Genomic DNA, 23,371 nt, shown 5'->3' with positions numbered 1-23,371 from the left:
TTCCAATTACATGAAATGTCCAGGATAAACAAAGCCGTAAAGACAGGGAGTAGATTAGGTTTACTGAGACTGGGGGAGGAGGTTGGGGACAAATGGAATTGAGTGTTAGGGGCGATGGTGTGTCTTTTTGGGGTGCTGAAATTTTTCTTGAATTGGTGTGGTGGTGCGGCACAACTCTGAACATACTAAAAGCCACTGAATGACACTCATGAATGAGTGAACTGTGAATGACATATGAATTATATCTCAATAAAGCTGTTTGAAAAAAAACAAACAAAACTTGGCCTCTAGAGCCAGACCGCCTGGCTTGAATCCTGCTTGGTCACTTATTAGCCCTGTGATCTGGTGGTAAGCTACTTGGACCCTCTGGGCCTCACTTTTCTGTCCTCTGAACTGGGAATGATAGTATTTCTATCTTCATAGGGTTATTATGAGTTATATAGAGCAGACAGTGCATAGTACATAGTAAACCCTACACAAGGGTTAACAATATTAACCTTGGGTTCACCTAAAGGTTAACTGTTATGATATTATTATCAGTCACATGTGTCTCCCAGGACATCCCCTGGCTGGTTAGGAGACTCAAGTCTCTGTCAGAGGGTGCTTAGAAAGCATGAAGTCAGAAGCAGGTGCATATTCTCGTGGATACTTCATCAGACCTTGGAAAGCCCTTCATTCGCTCATTTGTCAAAGTCATGAATATGTGCCAGGCACTGTTCTAAGTGCTGGGAAAGCAGAAGTGACCAAAATAGATTCAATTTCCTGTTCCGATGAGGCTTGTAGCCTCATGGAGGAGTCAGACAACGAACAAATAAACAAGAAAATATAGAAGATAGAGATCAGTACTCAAAAAAAAATTTTAAGAACCTTCTCTGATGTTCCAGCGGTTAAGACTGCATTTCCAACGCAGGGGGTGAGGGTTGGATCCCTGGCCCAGGAACTAAGATCTCACATGCCTCAAAGCATGGCCAAAAAGTAAAAGTAAATAAATCATTTGAGAAATTTTTTTTTTTAATCGAAAAACTAGTGGGATCTTGACTAGGGGCATGTCAGATGGGGAGTCAGAATCATCCACCCAAGCTGCTCCCAGATTCCTGACTCATATTAACAGAAACTGTCTGAGATAATAGATGCTTACTGTTTTTGAAATACTGAGTTTAGGGGAATTCCCTGGAGCTCCAGTGGTTCGGACTCTGTGTTTTCACTGCCGAGGGCCTGGGTTCAGTCCTTGGTCAGGAAACTAAAATCCCACAAGCTGCACAACAGCGTGACAAAAAAAAAAAAACAAACAAAAAAAACAACCCACCAAACTTGCGGGCAATTTGTTACACAGCAATAGATAAGTAATACATCATAGTGAGGACTTGAGATTTCAGTCTAAGTATGATGGGAAGCCATGCAAGGATTTCAAGCAGGAAAGTGATGTGATGTGTGTCATGCTATGAAAAGATCCCTCGGGCCACTGTGCAGATTGGATTGGTGGGGTGGGGGGGTTTCTGGAGAAGAAAACGGGGTCCTGATTAGGGTTGTTGCAGTAGTACAGCAGGTCTAGACAGTGGCCTGGACGGGAGTGGTAGAGCTGGAATGAGAGAAGTGGGTGAATTAGGATGGTGGTTTGGAGTTAGGGCCCGTAGAGTTTGCCGATAGTCGAATACAGAAAGTGAGGAAAGGGAAGGGATGAGAGACGACAGGTTTTAGCTGGAGCAGCTGGGTATTGCTAGTGCCACTTACTGTACAGGGGACGTGTAAGAAAGGACTGGGTAAAGGAAAGAGGCCGTGAACTTGGCTTTCGATGCTTTAAATCTGAGATGCCTGTGGGGCTGCCCTGGTGGTCCCCAGGCTAGGGGTTCACCTTCCAATGTAAGGGGTGTGGGTTCAATCCCTGGTTGGGGGCCTAAGATCCCACATGCCTTGCAGTCAAAAAAAACAGATAGTAAACAACAGAAGCAATACTGTAACGCATTCAATTAAGACTTGGAAAATGGTCCGCATCAAAAATCTTAAAAAATAATAATAAATTTGAGATGTCTATTAGACATCCAAGTGGAGCTGTCAAGTAAGTGAATCTGGGGAAAAGAGGAGAGATTAAGCCTGATATAAGTGTGGGACTCACCAGCAAATACATGGTATTTAGGATGGCAAGACTGAATTTGACCACGTGATGTGACTTACGTGAGACTCAAACAGAGAAGAGAGGAGGTCCTTCCTACTCTGATATCTGGGGTGCTGATCAGAGGAGGAGCTAGTAAGGGGATTGAGAAGGAGTAACCAGTGATGTGGGAGGTGAACCAGAGTGACCCAGAGGCCAACAGAAACATGTATTCTTCCGAGAAGGGCGGAGTGCACCAAGAGTAGCTGTTTATGTTTCAGGAAGCACGTCTGTTATCCTCCACAGTCCTAACTGCTCACTGACATAGAGCACTCCCCTGCAGGATGTTTTACTGTTTCTGTGAAGTGCTCCGTCCTATTTGATTAACGTGCCCCGTTCTGTAGCTAAGCCAGTGTTCTCCTGCACTGGGAGGAAGCTGGTTGCCTCCTCCCATTGGCATATCCCAGAGTAGAGGACCCCTGTGACAGCTATGTAAATGTTGTTCAGGAACAGCAGGGATTTCCTTGGTCTTTTTAGATCTAGACAACATTAACCTGAACCCTGTTCAAAAGAATTCTCTGCAGAATCTTGTGTGCTCATGGGCTTTTCTTGTTCCCAGCTGAACTGGTTTCCTTCAAGGATTCTCCCACAGTTCTATTGGTGGAGTTCCGTTGTCCATACACTGCCCCTTAATTTTCACTAAGCCAATCACTCACACAGGTATCTTTATGAGTACATCTCCCTCTTGAAGGATTTCACAGATGCAGGGGTTTATATTGTAGAAATACCAGCAACTGTATTGTATTTATTTACTGGCCGCCTCCCACAGCTTGCTGGATCTTAGTTCCCTGATCAGGGACTGAACCTGTGCTCTTGGCAATAAGACCATGGAGTCTAACCAATGGCTCCCAGGGAATTCCTGAAACACAGGCAGTTTTAAATCCACACCAGGGTATATTTTTTCCCTAAAAGTGCTCTGCTGTTTGCACACTTCAGGCTGCAACCTCCCTTCACATGGCTCCGCCTTCCTCTCTGCTCCTTTCTTTCTCATCCAGCTCCAATTTGGGGGTTCCTTTTTTCAGGCAGAGCATTTGGGCTCATTCTCTTACTGCTTTGGCGCTTGCTGACCTAGGCCTTTTCGATCTCATCTTTCTTGAAAATATTTATCAAATATGTTCCTAGACAAAGACAGTTTCCTTCCTTTTCAGGACTTTTGGTACCACTTTAAGGACACGAAGGTACATGTAAACAGTCACCAATCTGATTATCTATGAGGGATTCTAGAGCAGTAAAGTGCTGTCCATCCTCTCACAGAGCTTAAAAGCTAGTTAATGACATGATGTTTGTACCTAAGGTGCTAAGAAACAGTGCAAGAAGGAGCCCCGAATGCCAGATGGAGAAGTGGGAGTTGGGGTTTGGAGATAAAGAGCTGACAACAGTTCCTGGGGTTGAGGCGAGGCATAAGGATGCTGGCTGCCTTGTCACTTGGCACCTGGACCAGATCCTATGGCTTCCTGTCTCCACTGGCTCCTCTTTCATCTACACATTCATCTTTCTTCCTTCCAAACCCGACTGTCTCATTTCTCTATTTATAAGCATGGGGTGGGGGAGGGAGCGTTCTCCTTTTGCTTCAGGTAATAATAACTGATGGATCCCCAGAAAAACACCTCTGACCTCCTCTAGCAGGATTCTCCGCTGCAGCCCCTCCATGAAGTGCACCAAACTCTCTGACTACAACAGGCAGAGCACGTGCGTGCTAAGTCGCTTCGATTGACTCTTTGTGATCCTATGGACCTTAGCCCATCAGGCTCCTCTGTCCACTGAATTCTCCAGGCAAGAATGCTCCCACTCACTGATAAGCGGTGAAATGTGGCTTTCATGATGGAAGATTAAAACGGCTGCTTTGGCGGCACTCAGAAGATCTGGCTGTCAGTGAGCTGCCGTTATTTCTGGAAAGGAAACAACACAGAAGCCTCTCCTATCTGGAATCCCAAAGATCGTAAGAGGACATAATGACGGTGTCTCACCTGAGGCTACACAGGATTTCTCAGCCTTGGTGCCACTGACATTTTGGACCAGATAACTCTTTGTCGTGGAGGTCGTCCTGGGCCTGTGGCTTATTCAGCAACAATTCTTTGCCTCTACATATTAGATGCCAATAGTAGTCCTCAATCTGATGACCAAGAATGTCTCCAGCTGTTGCTAAATTACCCTGGGGAAGACCTTACCCAGTTGAGAGAGGAGATTGTTTTATACATATGAAAGTGAAAAGTGTTAGTCGCTCAGTCGTGTCTGACTCTTTGTGACCCCATGGACTGTAGCCCACCAGGCTCCTCTGTCCATGGGATTCTCCAGGCAAGAATACTGGAGTGGGTTGACATTCCCTTTGCCAGGGGATCTTCCTGACCCAGAGACTGAACCTGGGTCCCCCGCATTGCGGGAAGATTCTTTACTGAGCCACCACCTTTCAACATCTGCATTGATATATGCGTATATAAAGATATATATATAGCTATTTATGTATATTTATCTAAAGATACATATATATCCTGGACATGAATTTGAGCAAACTCTGGGAGATAGTGAAGGACAGGGAAGCCTGACGTGCTGTAGTCCATGGGCTCACAAAGAGCTGGACACAATTTAGTGACTGAACACATATATCCATATATGTATGTATATATTTAATATCAAATATACCTCAATAAGAATATGTGCCTATATATGTATTTCTTACTGAGGTATAATTTAAATGCATGAAAACATACAGATTTTAAGCATATAGTTTGATGAGTTTTGACAAATAGATAAAGCTATGTAAGTCTCACTCTAATTGATGTATACAACACTTGCTTCATCCTTCCAAATTTTCCTCATGTCTCTTTTTAAAAACTACTTATTTGGCTGTGCCAAGTCTTAGTTGTGGCACATGAGATCTTCAGTTGCAGCATGTGGGATCTAATTGCCTGACCAGGGATTGAACACAGTCCTCTGCATTGGGAGTGCAAAGTTTTAGCCGCTGGACCATCAGAGAAGTCCCCCTCAGGCCCCTTTGATGTGAGTCTTCACCTACACCCCAATCCCTGTCTGAGAAGTTCATATAATGGAATCATATGGTGTGTAACCTCCTCTGACTTCCTGCCTTTAGAATAATGTCCGTGAAATTCACTCATATCGTGATGTGTATCGGTGATCTGTTTATTTTATTGCTGTGGGGTGCTCCCTTGCATGGATATACCACCATTGTCTGTCCATCCTTCTGTTGATGCACATTTGAGTTGTTTCCCATTGGAGGTTATCATGAACCAAGTCTTTATGGAGATATTCACATCATCCAGAGATTTAAATTTCAGAAAGAGTGGGAGCTCCCTGGTGGTCCAATGGTTAGGACTCAGCCCTTTGGCCAAAAAACAAAGATTTTGGAAATGGAATGTAGCCAAATGCTTGCATTTTGTTGTAAAGTTGTGCCCTTGTTTCAGGACTGCTCTTCAGGAGAGCAAATGAGTGTTGCCTCATTCTCAGCATCACTTACAACAAAGTTCCCCCAGAAGACCCCTCAAGAGAATCAAAGGGTTCGAGAGAAGGCCTTCATCAGTGAGATATGACTACCACTTTCTCCTAAAAATATCACTTACATCTTAGAGAGAAACGGCTCCTGCCAGCTGAGGGAGGAACATATGAACTGCCCACTCAAGAACCAACATCCCAGACCATTTCAGCTGCCTCACCTCCCAGTTATCCTCAGGCCCGATTCCAAATGCCAGGCCCTGTCATCAGCGCCTCTTTCACAGCCTCTGGGCCATTTCCTCCACTTCCATCCCCTCTAAACCTTCCTCCTGTGTTAGCTGAAGCCCCTGTTTCTTTGTGAAGAAAATCTCCAACAGCCTCAGCATCTTCAGAGGACTCTCTGGCTTCCCCCTCCTTCACCTGAGAGTGACTTTCCCATGAAGAGGCCACTTCTCCTGAAGCTCTTGAGTGGAGGGAGAATTCTCCCAAATCCAAGTTGGGAAGGGAAGCAGCAGCATTGTTTTCTAGGCTTTCATGGCTCCTTCCAGACCATTCTGCTTCTTTCATCCTGAAAACTCCCTTTTCTGAGGTGCATGCCCCACGGTGGTCCTCTGGGATCCCACCTTTCACACTTGGCTCCGAGTTCTACTGTAAGCCTGAGTGGACACCCCATCCAGGAGCTTACTTGCTAACTTGTTGTTGTTTTGTTAAGTTGAGAAATCCTTGACATATGACATTGTGTAAGCTTAAAGGGTGAGTTTTGCTGGTGGCTCCGTGGTGAAGAACCCATCTGCAACGCAGGAGGAGATGTGAGTTTGACCCCTGGGTCAGGAAGATCCCCTGGGGAAGGAAATGACAACCCACTTCAGTATTCTTCCCTGGGAAATCCCATGGACAGAGGAGCCTGGCAGGCTGCAGTCCATGGGGGTGCAAGAGAGTAGGACATGGCTTAGTGACTAAACAAGTTTAAAGGGTAGCACATTTTTTAAAATTTTGACCGCACTGTGCCAGATGTGGAATCCTAGTTCCCAGGCCAGGAATTAAACTGATGCCTCCTATGTCAGAAGCACAGAGTCTTAACCCCTGGACCACCAGGGAAGTCCAAGGGTAGAAGATGTTGATTTAATACATTTTTACATATTGCAATGATGATCACCATAGTAGTGTTAGCAAATACCTCTAACGCGTCTCTTAATTAATTATCATTTCTGTTTTTGTGTGGAGGACATTTAAGACCTAGCCTTTTAGGCAATTCCCTGGTGGTCCACTAGTTAGGACTCTGCACTCTAGGATCCCACTAGCCAAACGGCTGCAGCAAAAAACAAAAGACTTAGTCCCCGGTGGCTCAGCTAGTAAAGAATCCGCCTGCAATGTGGGAGACCTGGGTTCGATCCCTGGGCTGGGAAGATGCCCTGGAGAAGGAAATGGCAACCCACTCCAGTATTCTGACCTGGAGAATTCCATGGACTGTATAGTCTATGGAGTCTCAAAGAGTCGGACACAACTGAGCGTCTTTCACTTAGCAATTTGAAGTATGTAACACAGTATTGCTGACTATGATCATGATGTGTTTTCCATCTCTAGAACTTAACTTTCTTGTAGTTGCAAGCTGGCTACTAAGTTTCCTGCCCTCTTATGTGATAAGAATCCCTAACAACCAGGTTATTTCAGCCCCTGACTCCCATGCCACCCCCTGGACCTTGTCATCATTTGAATGAACAAAGAAACAAGAAAACAAATATATTCAGGAGTTGAGAAATATCAAGCCCCTGCTTATACTACAAGGCCCCACTTGTATCCACTCCACTCTGCTAACAGATTCAAGGAGTTGGTGTTGGCCATCAGATCCTGCAAAAGAATCAACTATGTTAAAACACACACACATTGTTCAGAAAAACATCTAACAAAGTTCAGAGGGTTGTAAGTGTTATCCAGAGAATTCACAGGTAGAGGCTGAATTATATTTCCAAAGTCCAGATCAACATCATCCAGAGTCCTGTTGTATATACAATAATACTTATAGATGAGTGTGTGCGTGCACACTTAAGTCATTTCAGTCGTGTCTGACTCTCTGTGACCCCATGGACCTGTGGCCCACCAGGCTCCTCTGTCCATGGGATTCTCCAGGCAGGAATACTGGGGTGGGTTGCCAGGCCCTAGTGCAAAATGCATTTAATTAGGTGTTTGCTCAAATACATGTTTTCACTGAAGCTTTCTGTGGTCTCCGCATCTCAAACGAACCCAATCCTCAGCATTCTTCGTGCACCTCCCCAGCTATTTTTCTGTATATGATTTACCACCATCTGACACACTATTTTATTTACTTTAAAAAAAAAAAAAAACTGTCAGCAGCTCCCCTCAGACCTCCAAACTACAGTGGGGGCTCCTAGAGAGGAAGGATTTTCATCTACTTGTTCATTGCTGTATCTGCCACCCCCCCACCGACCCCCATACACAAAGGTTTGGAATTATTTTCTAAAGGAGTACTATGATAAAAAGAGATAATCAAGAGTTGATTCTTTTATGGTTCTTTATCACCTGCTGTCAGATTGCTCAGCACAGATATTATAACAACGTTCAGTTCAGTTCAGTCGCTCAGTCGTGTCCGACTCTTTGCGACCCCATGAATTGCAGCATGCCAGGCCTCCCTGTCCATCACCATCTCCCGGAGTTCACTCAGACTCACGTCCATCGAGTCCATGATGCCATCCAGCCATCTCATCCTGGGTCGTCCCCTTCTCCTCCTACCCCCAATCCCTCCCAACATCAGAGTCTTTTCCAATGAGTCAACTCTTTGCATGAGGTGGCCAAAGTACTGGAGCTTCAGCTTCAGCATCATTCCTTCCAAAGACATCCCAGGGCTGATCTCCTTCAGAATGGACTGGTTGGATCTCCTTGCAGTCCAAGGGACCCTCAAGAGTCTTCTCCAACACCACAGTTCAAAAGCATCAATTCTTCGGTGCTCAGCCTTCTTCACAGTCCAACTCTCACATCCATACATGACCACAGGAAAAACTATAGCCTTGACTAGACGGACCTTAGTTGGCAAAGTAAAGTCTCTGCTTTTGAATATACTATCTAGGTTGGTCATAACTTTTCTTCGAAGGAGTAAGCGTCTTTTAATTTCATGGCTGCAATCACCATCTGCAGTGATTTTGGAGCCCCCCAAAATAAAGTCTGACACTGTTTCTACTGTTTCCCCATTTATTTCCCATGACGTGATGGGACCAGATGCCATGATCTTTGTTTTCTGAATGTTGAGCTTTAAGCCAACTTTTTCACTCTCCTCTTTCACTTTCATTAAGAGGCTTTTTAGTTCCTCTTCACTTTCTGCCATAAGGGTGGTGTCATCTGCATATCTGAGGTTATTGATATTTCTCCCGGCAATCTTGATTCCAGCTTGTGTTTCTTCCAGTCCAGCGTTTCTCATGACGTACTCTCCATAGAAGTTAAATAAGCAGGGTGACAATATACAGCCTTGACAGACTCCTTTTCCTATTTGGAACCAGTCTGTTGTTCCATGTCCTGTTCTAACTGTTGCTTCCTGACCTGCATACAGATTTCTCAAGAGGCAGGTTAGGTGGTCTGGTATTCCCATCTCTTTCAGGATTTTCCACAGTTTATTGTGATCCACACAGTCAAAGGCTTTGGCATAGTCAATAAAGCAGAAATAGATGTTTTTCTGGAACTCTCTTGCTTTTTCCATGAGCCAGCGGATGTTGGCAATTTGATCTCTGGTTCCTCTGCCTTTTCTAAAACCAGCTTGAACATCTGGAAGTTCACGGTTCACATATTGCTGAACCCTGGCTTGGAGAATTTTGAGCATTCCTTTACTAGCATGTGAGATGAGTGCAATTGTGTGGTAGTTTGAGCATTCTTTTGCATTGCCTTTCTTTGGGATTGGAATGAAAACTGACCTTTTCCAGTCCTGTGGCCACTGCTGAGTTTTCCAAATTTGCTGGCATATTGAGTGCAGCACTTTCACAGCATCGTCTTTCAGGATTTGAAACAGCTCAACTGGAATTCCATCACCTCCACTAGCTTTGTTCGTAGTGATGCTTTCTAAGGCCCACTTGACTTCACATTCCAAGATGTCTGGCTCTAGATTAGTGATCACATCATCATGATTATCTGGGTCGTGAAGATCTTTTTTGTGCAGTTCTTCTGTGTATTCTTGCCACCTCTTCTTAATATCTTCTGCTTCTGTTAGGTCCAGACCATTTCTGTCCTTTATCGAGCCCATCTTTGCATGAAATGTTCCCTTGGTATCTCTAATTTTCTTGAAGAGACCTCTAGTCTTTCCCGTTCTGTTGTTTTCCTCTATTTCTTTGCATTGATCGCTGAAGAAGGCCTTCTTATCTCTTCTTGCTATTCTTTGGAACTCTGCATTCAGATGCTGATATCTTTCCTTTTCTCCTTTGCTTTTCGCCTCTCTTCTTTTCACAGCTATTTGTAAGGCCTCCTCGGACAGCCATTTTGCTTCTTTGCATTTCTTTTCCATGGGGATGGTCTTGATCCCTGTCTCCTGTACAATGTCACGAACCTCATTCCATAGTTCATCAGGCACTCTATCTATCAGATCTAGGCCCTTAAATCTATTTCTCACTTCCACTGTATAATCATAAGGGATTTGATTTAGGTCATACATGAATGGTCTAGCGGTTTTCCTACTTTCTTCAATTTGAGTCTGAATTTGGCAATAAGGAGTTCATGATCTGAGCCACAGTCAGCTCCCGGTCTTGTTTTTGTTGACTGTATAGAGCGTCTCCATCTTTGGCTGCAATGAATATAATCAATCTGATTTCGGTGTTGACCATCTGGTGAGGTCCATGTGTAGAGTCTTCTCTTGTGTTGTTGGAAGAGGGTGTTTGCTATGACCAGTGGATTTTCTTGGCAAAACTCTATTAGTCTTTGCCCTGCTTCATTCCGCATTCCAAGGCCATATAGATTGCAATAAAAGATTAGTGTTTAAACTTACCAGTTTCACTACAGTTTCAGCATTATTAAATTTTATTATTTTATTTAACAGAACAGATGAGAAACGGCTCCTCGGGGTTTGTTTTAATTTAATGTGTTTTGGTTATTAGTGAGATTGAAACTGTCTGCCAAAGTAACAATTCTTGCAACATGGATGGACCTAGTGCAGTAAGGCAAAGACAAATACCTATGACACCGCTTATATAAGGAATCTTAAAAAAGGGTACAAACGAATTTATCTACAAAGCAGAAATAGAGTTACAGATATAGAAAACAAATTTATGGCTACCAGGGGAAAAGCGGTGGGGGAGGTGGGGGTGGGGGTGGAGGGGGGGTAAGGGTGGAGGAGGGTGGAGGGGGGTAAGGGTTGGGGGGTGGAGGGGGGGTGGTGGGGGGGGGGTGGAGGGGGGGGGGTGGGGGGGGGGGGGGGGGTGGAGGGGGGGGGGGGGGGGGGGGGGGGGGGGGGGGGGGGGGGGGGGGGGGGGGGGGGGGGGGGAGGCGGGTTTGGTGGGGGGAGGCAAACTGGGAGGTTAGGACTGACATATATACACTACTGTAGATAAAAGAGATAACTCACAAGGACCTACTCTATAGCACAGGGAACTCTGCTCAATACCCTGTAATGGCCTATATGGGAAAAGAATACAAAAAAGAGTGGGTATATGTATATGTATAACTGATTTACTTTGCTGTACTCCTGAAACTGATACAACATTGCAAATCAACTATATTCCAATAAAAATTTTGAAAGTCCTAATATGGGAAGTGCGTTCGCGGCCCCGGGGATCTGTCTCTTGATTCAACAGTGCTTGGACGGAACAGACCCAAGGACGCCCCTTGCTCCAGCCTCCGACCACCCTCCAACCTTTTTTCCAGTCGCAACCTCCGGAGTTAGCCACTCAGCTGTCCGCGATCACCGGGACCAGCCACCATTTTTAAACTCATTATTACCGACCAATCACGAGCTCCCAGATTCGTCAGAATTATTCTACCGAGGGGGAGGCCGCCATCAACCGCCTGGGTAACATGCCTGGGCCTCCTACACCTCTCTCTCTCTGGGCTTCTATTTTGACCGCGACGATGTGGCCCTGGAGGGTGTGGGTCACTTTTTTCGCGAATTGGCCAAGGAGAAGCGCCAGGGCGTGGAGTGTCTCTAGAAACTGCAAAACCAGCGTGAAGGCCGCGCCCTCTTCCTGGACGTGCAGAAGCCATCTCAAGATGAGTGGGGTAAAACCCAGGACGCCATGGAAGCCGCCCTTCTTGTAGAGAAGAACCTGAATCAAGCCCTGTTGGATCTTCATGGCCTGCTTCTGCCCGCGGAGACCCCCACATCTGTGACTTCCTGGAGAACCACTTCCTAGATGAGGAAGTGAAACTCATCAAGAAGCTGGGCGACCACCTGACCAACCTCCGCAGGCTGGCTGGTCTCCAGGCTGGGTTGGGCGAGTATCTCTTCCAAAGGCTTACAGAAGTTTACTAGGAGCTTCTGGAGACCAGTGGCCATTGAAGAACCCACCCAACATCAGGGCTGCCTGAAGCCCCTCTCTGCAGCCACTAGACAGCTTTTTAACACCCTGGAGCCCTGTCTCAAGCCTTGGACCAAATGGAAAGGATAAAGCTTTTTGCAGCATAAAAAACAAAAAAAGTCCTAACATGTAGTTTCTTATGTAAACTGTCCACATCCTTTGATCATTTGGTCCATCCTTTCAAAGAGGCTTGTAAGTGTACATTGGGTGGTCTGAAACTTTGGCTGCAGCAAAAACCAATACTTAGCCATTTGCAGAATGTGGATCCCGAAACTGTGATTTCTGGCAAGGGACTCATTCCAATCGTGGTATTTAGCTCAGACAAGTTAAATCTTAAACAATTTCACCCTGTCACCTTTAAACACCTGATTAGGCTGAAAGGATGGCACAAGATGAAGGATGCTCCCGTATAAGCTGGGAGGAGTGCGCAGCCGTGTGGCTGGGATTCGGCGTGTCACTCCTTGTTCAAAACCTTGAATCAGCCCTGCTGAGTTACTCACATTTCCTGACTCACCTCTCGTATCTCCATCTAGATGAAGCGAAGTCATAAATAAAGAGAGGAATGTTTTCTGGCTGATGGTTTGTTCGGTACTTTGCTCTAAATTACCCCTTTGGAGGCAACTGGAGCTGAGCAAATACTTTGTCATTATAACCGACAGCATATGCGAGACTTCTCTGGCAGTCCAGTGGTTAAGACTTCACCTTCCAATGCACGGGGGGCAGTTCAGTCCTTCGCTGGGGAGCTAAGATCACACATGCCTTCTGGCCAAAAAAAACAAAACATGAAACAGAAGCAACTATAACAAATTCCATAAAGATTTAAAAAATATAATTGACAGTCATATGAAATCCAGGGTGTAGAAACCTTCTTTCTCCCCAGACCTTCAACTGATCACTAACTTTTTCCTAGTCTACCTGTAAAGATCTCTTAAGTTCTCTACTTCTTGCTGCCCAGCTGCCGCCACCTTAGCAAGGGGCTGCTTGGGTTAGTGCCATGCCTCCTCTCTGGGCCTCTCAAAGACACCGTTGCTTCCTTATGAGCCATTCTCTACTCAGCAGCCAAACTGAGGATTTTAAAAATGCCAGGCAGATCGTGGACACTCTTTCACTTAAAACCCTCCAACCGGGACTTCCCTGGTGGCACAGTAGATAAGAATCCACCTGCCAATGCAGGGGACACGGGTTCAACTCTTCATCTGGGAAGAATCCGCACACCTCAGAGCACTAAGCCTGTGCACTACAACTACCGAGTGTGTGTTCTCGGGCCCTTGGGTCACAACTACTGAGCCCTCGCACCGAGAGCCTGTGCTCCGCAACAAGAGAAGGCACTGTAATGAGAAGTCCACATGCCGCAGTGAAGAGTAGCCCTCGCTCACTGCAACGAGAGAAAGCCCACTAAGACTCAGCACAGCCAAAAATAAATTTTAAAAATTCTAAAAATCCATAAAACACTCCAATGGCTTTTTGATCTCTCAGAATAAAGCTCAGATTTGTTGTGTGATGTTCATAAAACCTAACAGAAGAGAGAAATAAGTATGGGCAGAGGCGACTGGGGTACAATGTGGAACAGGGCAGGATGACTGTGTTACGTTTGCTAACCTTCCAAATGAAACACAGCAGGACCCTATGGTCCTTGCCCCTCATGTCCTCTGCCTGCCTTTTGTCTGCAGAACACTTTAGTCGAATAAGTTTGTCAGAGAAGTGAGAACATGTAGAAACAAAGGAAAACAGTCAGAGGAGGCCAAATAATAATAGTCTAGTCACTAAGCATAGTCAAGGACCTTTAGTTCCTGCTCGAGGGCTACAGATAATATTCTGAGCCATATCCTGAGTTGTCTTATAGATGCTGAAACCCTCACCAGGTGGAGAAGTTAACTACACGATGACCAGACTGTAACCGTGGAATAAGCTGTCACAGTTCTGAGAATTGGCTTCAAAGAAATGGAAACAAGCTGACTCTGAAACCGAAGGTTAACTGCACCTAAAACAACCAAGATGACGCTGGTCAGACCGCCGACGACCAATGTGAAGACGACTGTCAGAGGTGACTGTGTGGTTTCTGCATGTAGCCCCCTCCTTTAGCCTACAGAAGGTTTCGCTCCCTGCTTGTCAGGGTGGGGGAGTTAGCCTTTGGACAGACCTCTGCTCTCCCCAGACCACCTGACCTGCCTCTCGAGAAACCTGTATGTAGGTCAGGAAGCAACAGTTAGAACTGGACATGGAACAACAGACTGGTTCCAAATAGGAAAAGGAGTACATCAAGGCTGCATATTGTCACCCTGCTTATTTAACTTATATGCAGAGTACATCATGAGAAATGCTGGGCTAGAAGAAACACAAGCTGGAATCAAGATTGCTGGGAGAAATATCAATAACCTCAGATATGCAGATGACACCACCCTTATGGCAGAAAGCAAGGAAGAACTAAAGAGCCTCTTGATGAAAGTGAAAGAGGAGAGTGAAGAAGTTGGCTTAAAGCTCAACATTCAGAAAACTAAGATCATGACATCTGGTCCCATCACTCCATGGCAAATAAATGGGGAAACAGTTGAAAAAGTGGCTGACTACTTTTCTGGGCTCCAAAATCACTGCAGATGGTGACTGCAGCTATGAAATTAAAAGATGCTTACTCCTTGGAAGAAAAGTTATGACCAACCTAGACAGCATATTGAAAAGCAGAGACATTACTTTGCCAACAAAGGTCCATCTCATCAAGGCTATGGTTTTTTGAGTGGTCATGTATGGATGTGAGAGTTGGAGTATAAAGAAAGCTGAGCCCCGAAGAACTGATGCTTTTGAACTGTGGTGTTGGAGAAGACTCTTGAGAGTCCCTTGGACTGCAAGGAGATCCAACCATTCCATCCTAAAGATCAGTCCTGGGTGTTCATTGGAAGGACTGATGTTGACGCTGAAACTCCAATGCTTTGGCCACCTGATGCAAAGAGCTGACTCATTTGAAAAGACTCTGATGCTGGGAAAGATTGAGGGCAGGAGGAGAAGGGGATGACAGAGGATGAGATGGCTGGATGGCATCACCAACTCGATGGACATGAGTTTGAGTGAACTCCGGGAGTTGATGATGGACAGGGAGGCCTAGCATGCTGCGGTTCATGGGGTCGCAGAGTTGGACACGACTGAGCGACTGAACTGAACTGAACTGCTCTCTCCACCACTTGCCTGTATCTGAAATAAGCAAATTTTCCTTTCCAGCAACCTGGCTGATTTATTGGCTTTTGAGTGGCGAGCAGCTGAACCCTACATCTTTCGGGTAATATCAATGCAGCTATATAAGCTTATGCAAGGGGGTGGGGGTGGGGGCTTCCCTGGTGGCTCAGTGGTAAAGAATCCGCCTGACAATCCAGGAGATGCAGATTCACTCTCTGGGTCAGGAAGATCCCCTGGAGAAGGAAATGGCGACTCACTCAAGTATTCTTACCGAGAAATCCCATGAACAGCAAAGCCTGGCAAGTTACAGTCCACAGGGTGGCAAAGAGTTGGACATGACTTAGTGAGGGAACAACAAAGCCTTCTGGGATGAGGTAAAAAGAAGTAAGATAACAGACAATGGACTAGTTCAACTCAGCAAACTGGGTACCAGGCTCCAGGTAAGGTGCTGTGGAGACTGCCAGGATAACCAAGCTGCCTTCAAGGAGCCTGAAGTCCTACAAAAATTATTCTGCGCAAAGCATACTTTTGTAAAGGCAGCAATGCAATGAGGGTACAAAAGCACAATGCTATAGAGAGAGTTTCAATGACTAAAAGTCTGGGAAGGCTTTTGGGCAGGTAGTATTTGAGGTAGACTTTTAGGATGGGTGTGTATTTGAACACTGGCTTTATTGGTAGGAAGGAATCTGCAAAGCACAAAAATCCTCTTGGGCAAAGGAACAGAGGTGGGAGAGTCCCAAAGGCATCTAGGGGATAGTGGTAAATCTGTGGCTGTAGGAATAGCTCAGCTTGTGGGAGTTAAGCCTGGAAATGTATGTCTGAGTCAATTTATGAGGAGCTTTGAACGTCAGGCAGAGAGATTTGGACTTTTTCTATATGCAGAGATAAACTGCAGATTTTTGTTTGCAGGAAAGTCACACAATTCCATCAGTTTTATTTTAAGATTCAAGTCTACCAGTTCTAGACACAGATAAAACAGTTCAAACATACAAGGGTAGGCACCGAAATGGCACCTTCTTGTCCAGCTGCAAAGAAAGAGAAATTTAAATTACATAATTAAATTCATTAATAGAGAAAAGGGGCTCTTACTTCCCAGGGCCAGCCATGACTGTCCTTCAATTTTATAAACAGACACAAAACCAAAAAACAAAACCCTAACTCTCCAGACTTAGATCTCTGGGAAAAGAGAAGTAAATACTGACACAGCTTGCTTTGTTTTCCCAAGAGAGGTCTCCCAGAAGAAGTCTCTAGAAAAAAAAAAAATTTTTTTTTTTTAAACTTGTTTTTCCCCTTAGAGTTCAGTTAAGCTGAGGAGAAAACTGCAGGATTGCCTTAGATTCTCCAGCTTTGATTGGAACAGTACTGGTCCCCAGGGACTCCCTCCAAGGTCTCTGAGCGTCGAGGTGTCTCTAAGGCATTTGTTCCCAGCAACAAGGCGGGTAGTTAGAAGTCGGAGACACAGGCGCTCTGCTCTGCAAAGGGCTTATTTTAAAAAGAAAGGCGGGGGGCGGAAGGCCCTGTCGATCTTTCCAGGATAATTCCGTGGGAAAATGAATCGAGCTGAAAGCCGTGCCCTCGTCCCTGACTGAGACCTCTGGCTCAGAAACCGCCGGAGAGCGACGCTCAAGGATGGACAGCGGTTGTGAGCTCTCCCTCCGGCAGCATTTGGCACTCAATTCCGCCAGGCTCCCAGAGGGGCGCTTGTGGCTACAGCCTCGCGCTCCACTCTGCCAATAACAAGCTGGAAATCCTCCCCGTCTCGGATTTTGGCCAATCGGCGCCCAGGACTTTAGCGAGCGAGCTAGCGGTCTCCATTGTCGGAGAAGGAGGCAAACCCCTTTGGAGTTGCCAGTAACGGACATGGCCGCGGCCCCTGGAGGAGGGGACGTGAAGTGAGGAGGGGGCAGGGAGGGGAGAGGACGCGGGCGAGGAAGACCGGTCCCCGGGCCCCGGTAAGTACGAGAAGGCCCGTGGCCCGAAGCAAGGGGAGCGGGGCCCGGCATTCCGCCTCGGGATTCCTGGCCGAGGGGAGGGGAGTCTGGGGTCTGCACCCAGGGAATGGCCTCGAGGGAATCCCTTTCGGTCGAGGAGTCCAGGAACTGGCTTTTGCCTCCAGCTCTTGGCCATTTCCTTCCTCTCAGGGGCTCACACTTGCCCCTCGGCCCTGGCTTGGCCCCTTGGGGGTCCCGCGTCAAAAATCGAAGCCTCCCGCCAACAAAAGACTCCTTGCCCCGGGAGTGACCGTGCCTGGGCCCTTGCCCGGACGGCCTCCAGCGCTGGCGTCCAGTTTATTCATAGGGTCTCCGGGAGTGCCCCCTCTCCGGCCCTCAGTTCGGACGGTTGTCTCCCCTGCGCGCGCTCTCAAATGCCGCCGGGGCCTTGTGCTGATCACGACCCCGGTGTCCAGGTGGACGGAACCGGAGGTTGCTTCTCCGCGCAGAGCGGCGGACGTTGCAGTTTGGAGCGTGCCCGGCCTCCCCCTCCCCGCCCCTTTCTACCTTTCCCGAAGGTTTCAAGACTCCTTGGAAGCAGCAGGAGTCACTGCCACCCTTTAAACTGCTGCCTCTGCTGTGCTCTGGCTCCTCAGCGCCTCACCGCTGAAGCCTGTATTTAGAGTCCCTCGTGTGCAGCAACGTGAGGCCCTGCCCGGTGCCAGATACGAGGGAAACCCTGCTCTTTCATTGGTGTGTAACCACCGGCTGCACTTCGGAGTGCTCATTGATATGGTCACGTGCTGCTTCATCCCACCCTCTGTGTGTGTGTGGCTCTTGGAGAGGTGGGGAAAGGTAGGGAGTGCTGTGTTGAATCCTATTTTCCTTCTTGGTGTGTGATTTTGTACACCAGGACGATGCTAGTTTTCTCATGCTTTATCCAAGACACTTCAGTTAAGCCTGGGTACTCTTAGAAGATGAAGTCAAGTGGGAGTTTTAACATTTTATTTTACAGATATGGGGACTAACTATTGTTGTTTAGTCCTTAAGTCATGTCTTACTCTTTTGCCACCCCATGGACTGTATAGACCACCAGGCTCCTCTGTCCATGTGATTTCCCAGGCAAGAATACTGGAGTGGGTTTTCATTTCCTTCTCCAGGGCATGTTCCCCACCCAGGGATCGAACCCATGTGTCTTGGAATTGGCAGGCGGATTCTTTACCACTGAGCCACCTGGGAGGCCTGGGACTAACTGTTGAGAGAAGCAAAGGGCCAGGGCCAGGGTCACCAAGGTCATCAAATCCAGATTCTTGAGCTCTTTACCCATTAGAGCATGTCCTTTCCTAGGTGTGATCCGAGAAAACCAAGTTCCCTATTTTTTCTCAGCCTCTTGTAGGGTGCTTGTGAGCCTTAAATAAGGTGGTCTGTATGTATAGAATCCCTTGCATGGGATCTTTGTGTGTGTGTTAGTCGCTCAGTCATGTCGGACTGCTAGAGTATCAGAGTGGTTTGCCATTCCCTTCTCCAGGGGATCTTCCCACTCCAGGAATGGAACCTAGGTATCCTGCATTGCAGGCAGATTCTTTACCATCTGAGCTGGCAGGGAATCCTTTGCATGGGGTCTAGCATTTACTTAATATATTTTGCATTTATTAATTTTAAGTAACCAACAAGTAGTTCACTGGCTGACTAATAGTTATTGTGGTCTCTCTTTGTGGGTGTAAATTAGTGATTCTCAGGGGAGGTGGGGGTGGGGCGAGTGGAGTCAGGGCAAGGTAGCACTTTCTTGGTTTCAGGGAACTCAGCACTGTAATTAGAGGTGTTATTAAGGGAGTGTGATTGTGTATAAGAGCAGTGTGGAAACAGGAAAAAGTCAAGAAGCAGTGAAGAAGAAATATTATGGTGGTATGTCTTTATGGTGATCTGGGCAAAAGAAGAGCCAGCGTGTTCCAGCGAGGTAGTTTTAAATAAGGAAAAAGGGCACCAGGTTCATTATCTAAAAAGTTAGGTAAAAGAAAAAAAAAAAAGAAAAAGGTAAAACTGATCCATGGAATAGAAAAAATATCACTATGAAGATCAGAAGACACTAGAATGTAGACTGTCATTAAGTGTGAAACTGGGGCTAGATGTTCACATAAAATCCACATACCCTGGAAGGCTTATTTCAGCTGCACCTTCCTTTCTCACTGATTTTTGTCAGAACGACAAGTAGGGAAACTGGCTAAGACCATGGAGAAGTGCCTTGCCCAGGGAGGTGGAGTACAAACCATCCCGTTGATAACCAGCTGCCAAAGAAGTGAGAGTTAACTGCCCTTGAACCGCCTCCACCCCCTCCTTGTTTGTGGAGAGCCAGGGCTGGGCGGTGAGATGGGAGCAAACAGAAAGCCCTTCACATTTCTATTTTGAGAAGTTGCTAGGGAGGACCAGCTCCAAGGGTTGAGAATCAGCCTTTTGGAAAGCTTAACTCCTGCGGAACTCATGAGAAAGGCAGGTTGAAATCCTTTGGTTCCTCCCACTGGTCCTTCCCTAATGTTGAGTTTGGGAAACAATTTCTGTATAGAGAGGGAAGCATGCTATTGTAAATGTGAACTACCCAGCGGTCCGCAACCGTTTTAGCACCACGGACCGATTTCACGGAACACAGTTTTTCCGTGGATTACGGGGGGATGGTTTGGGGATGATCCAAGTGCATTATGTTTATTGTGCACTTTATTTTTATTATTATTACATCAGCTGCACCTCAGATCATTGAGCATTAGACCCTGGAGGTTGGAGACCATGACCTATAACCCAAGGCGCGACTGAACCTCACCCAACTCAAGTTTGAGTTCTGATAATAACCTTTCCCAAATCCACTCACTCCTGGTGTTTAAGTGTGAAGGTTCCCAGTCTTAGTTGGCACATCTCCGCTGATCAGTGGGTGTTGTTAATCTTTTTAATCTGATTATTGTGTCAGCATTGTTGTTTTTATTTACTCATTTATTTTGACTGCACTGGGTCTTTGTTGCTGTTTGAGGGCTTTATCTAGTTGTGGCAAGCAGTGGCTGCTCTCTAATTGCTGTGTGAGGGCTTCTCATTGCAGTGGCTTCTCTAGTTGCAGAGTGTGGGCTCTTGAGCACTCAGGCTTCAGTAGTTGCAGTCGTTGTGACACATGGGCCTAGTTCCCCAGAGGTATGTGGAATCTTCCTGGACCAGGGATCGAACCCGTGTCCCCTGCGTTGGCAGATGGATTCTCAACCACTGGACCACCAGGGAAGTCCTGTTTTTGTTTTTGTTTTGTTTTTGTTTTTTTAATCCATACATCATAATTTATTTCACTTTTTCCAAAAGTTGCTAAGTGCTTTTTTTCTCCAAATGAGATTTTTAATTAAAAAATTTTATTATTGGAGTATAATAGCTTTACAATGCTGTGTAAATTTCTGCTGTGTGTCAGCCTTGTTTTCATGAGAGCATCTTTTTCTACCTAAAAGATAGGCTGCTTTAAAAACATTCTTTGAACCCCCGTTTCTGAGCAGGCCCAGATTTGTTTACAGTACACAGGTGAACTAAAGGCTAAGCCGCAGCAGGAATGTTTTCCTTCCGAACGGACTGGCCAGCCAGAATGTGTGGTTTGGTGACCAGCTTAATAATAAGCTTTGCCTGCGGCTGCCGAGCCAGTAGTAAACAGGATCACATGGCATGGCAAGTAGGTTAAGGGCCAGATTAGACCTGAGCTGATGCCTGCATCCAGAGGCCTGAAGTGATGCGGAATGAGGGGTCCCCTAGGGAAGGAGACCCTTTCAGGGCTCACAGTGGCCTTTGGGAAACTAGAAATATTATAATTAAGAATATGAATACTATAGTGTGAATAGTATATGAATGAATAGTATGAATATGAATAGTATAATTATATAATATGAACTTAGTTTTCTTAATGTCAGTATCTTTTTTTTTTTTAAAGCCTTTATGGAATTTGACCATAAACATCCCTAAAGTCGTCATGGAATGCACTGCTTGTAAGCCAGAACCAATTTAAAAATCAGAAGTTGCTGACTTTTTAAATATATTGTGGTAAAATATACATAACACAACACTTAGCATTTTAACCAGTTCGGTGGGTTCAATACATTCATATTGTTATACAGCCATCACCACTATCTATCTCCAGAGCTGTTTTGTTTTCCCAGAGGGAAACTCTGTCCCTGTTAAACACTTACCCCCGCCATTCCCCACTCCTTAGTCCCCGGAAACCACCATTCTACTTTCTGTCTGTAGGAGTTTGACTCCTCTAGGAACCTCGTGTCAGAAGAAACATACGGTATTTGTCCTTTTGTGACTGGCTTATTTCACTTTGGGCTTCCTTGGTGGCTCAGATGGTAATGAATCTGCCTGCAATGTGGGAGACCTGGTTCATTCCCTGGGTCGGGAAGATCCCTTGGAGAAGGGAATGGCAACCCACTCCAGTACTCTTGCCTGAAGAATTCCACAGACAGAGAGGATCCTGGTGGGCTATTGTCCACAGAGTCAAAGAGTCGGACATGACTAAGCGACTTTCACTCACTATTTCAAATAGTGTAGGCCTGAAAAGTTCTTTGATGTTGCAGCACACGTCAGAATGTTCTTCCTTTTTAAGATGGACTAATAGTCCATTGTATGCATCAGACACATTTTGTATATCCATTCATCTGTTGATGGACGCTTGGGTTGCTTCCACTTTTGCTGTTGTCAATAACGCTGCTGAGTGTACACATATCTGTTTGGATCCCTCATATCACATCTCGTGGGTATATACCCAGAAGTGAGAGGTTGCTGTGTTTTTTTTTTTATTTAAGATACATGTGGTGCATTCACATGGTACATTCAAAAGGCACAAAAGCATATACAGTGAAAATTCTTCCTCCCACTTCTGTCATCAGTTACTCAGTTCCAATTTATTAATATCTTTTGTAGGTTGTGCTTTTGGTATTGACTCTAAGAAATCCAACCCAAAGTTAACAAAGGTTTTCCTCTTATTATTTCTTCTTTTTACTTTGCCATTTAGCTCTATGAGCCATTACTGGTTAATTCTTATATATGGTGCAAGCTATATTTACAAACTTTTGAGTTTTTTTTTTAAATATCTGATTATTTAGTTGTTCCAGCATGATTTGTTGAAAAGACTGTCTTTTCTCCAGCGAATTGCCTTTGTACCTTTCTCAAAAATCATTCGACCATAATTGTCTGGATCTATTTCTAGACCCTATTACCAGGCCAGTACCACACTGCATTGATTAGTGTAGCTTTACAGAACCTTGAAGTCCGGTGGTGAAAATATTCCAGCTTTGTTCCCTTGGGGTAGTCTAATCTGATGGTCTCTTACTGTGAGTGGAGTTGAGCACCTTTTCATAGGTAGACGCTCCTGGATTTCTTGATTTCATAGTCTCTTGGAATTAGAAGAGACCATAGAAGGTCATCTCTTTCTTATTTGCTGCCTGATGTATTTATTAGCTCCATAATTTCCCACTGTTGCTTGGATCCCTCTGGTGATGGGGAGCCCATTGCCTCTCAGGTAGCCTCTTCCATTTTTTAAATGCAGTTTTAACTATGTAATGAAATTGCTCGAGAGTTCCCTGGTGGCCCAGTGGTTAGGATTCTAGGCTTTCACTGTCGTGGCCTGGATTCAGTCCCTGGGTCAGAGAACTGAGAATCCCACAAGCCTTGTGGCCAAAAAACAAAAACGAAGGAAAGATATTGTCATATTGCGTCTCAGTCAGCCTCCCTGTAGCCTCCTTACCCTAGCCTAGGCCCTGTCGTTGGAGCCTCCCAGAGTAAGCCTGGCCCTTCTTTCCCCTGGCAGCCATCGTGCCCTTCTAGCCCTGCTCAGACCTGACATGTTTGTGGTATGTGTCCTAGCTAAGGGTGGTTAGCCCTTAGCTCAGCTCCTGGTTCAGCTGGTTCAGCTCCTGGTTAGCCCTGGTTCAGCTCCTTCCACTATTTCTCATGTCATCGATTCTCCAGCCTGGCTGTTTCTGTTGGGAGACCTTCCACTTTCGTCAGTGTCCTTCGCAGTGTATGATGCACAAATGAACAAATTAGTTCAGGTGTGCTGTGAAATGTACAAGCAGGAGAGTTACTTTTCTCTTTTGGGGTACTTAGCATGTCTGTTGTTACTGTTGTTCTATCTCCTAAGTCATGTCCGACTCTTTGCAACCCCATGA

General features: G+C 45.8%; 1 protein-coding gene and 1 pseudogene across 9 annotated transcripts in view; both read left to right on the top strand.

Moving 5' to 3' along the window:
- The window catches only part of LOC105616430 (ferritin light chain-like), a 36,662-nt pseudogene extending 24,431 nt beyond the window's left edge, over positions 1-12,231 (top strand).
- Positions 12,232-17,114: 4,883 nt separating this feature from the next.
- TMEM94 (transmembrane protein 94) overlaps positions 17,115-23,371 on the top strand; it is a 35,451-nt gene continuing 29,194 nt past the window's right edge. For 8 of the 9 annotated variants that reach the window (XM_060395866.1, XM_060395871.1, XM_060395867.1 and 5 more), the window contains exon 1: positions 17,115-17,216. The gene's annotated coding sequence lies outside the window, so the exon portion shown is untranslated. Of the gene's footprint in view, positions 18,051-23,371 lie in introns of all 9 variants that reach the window. The other variant, XM_060395870.1, reaches the window with a different exon arrangement.

This window comes from Ovis aries, chromosome 11 (genome assembly GCF_016772045.2).
Source record: "Ovis aries strain OAR_USU_Benz2616 breed Rambouillet chromosome 11, ARS-UI_Ramb_v3.0, whole genome shotgun sequence".
NCBI lineage: Eukaryota > Metazoa > Chordata > Mammalia > Artiodactyla > Bovidae > Ovis > Ovis aries.
Note: the sequence above shows the minus strand (reverse complement) of the source record. Positions and strands in the feature narration are given on the sequence as shown.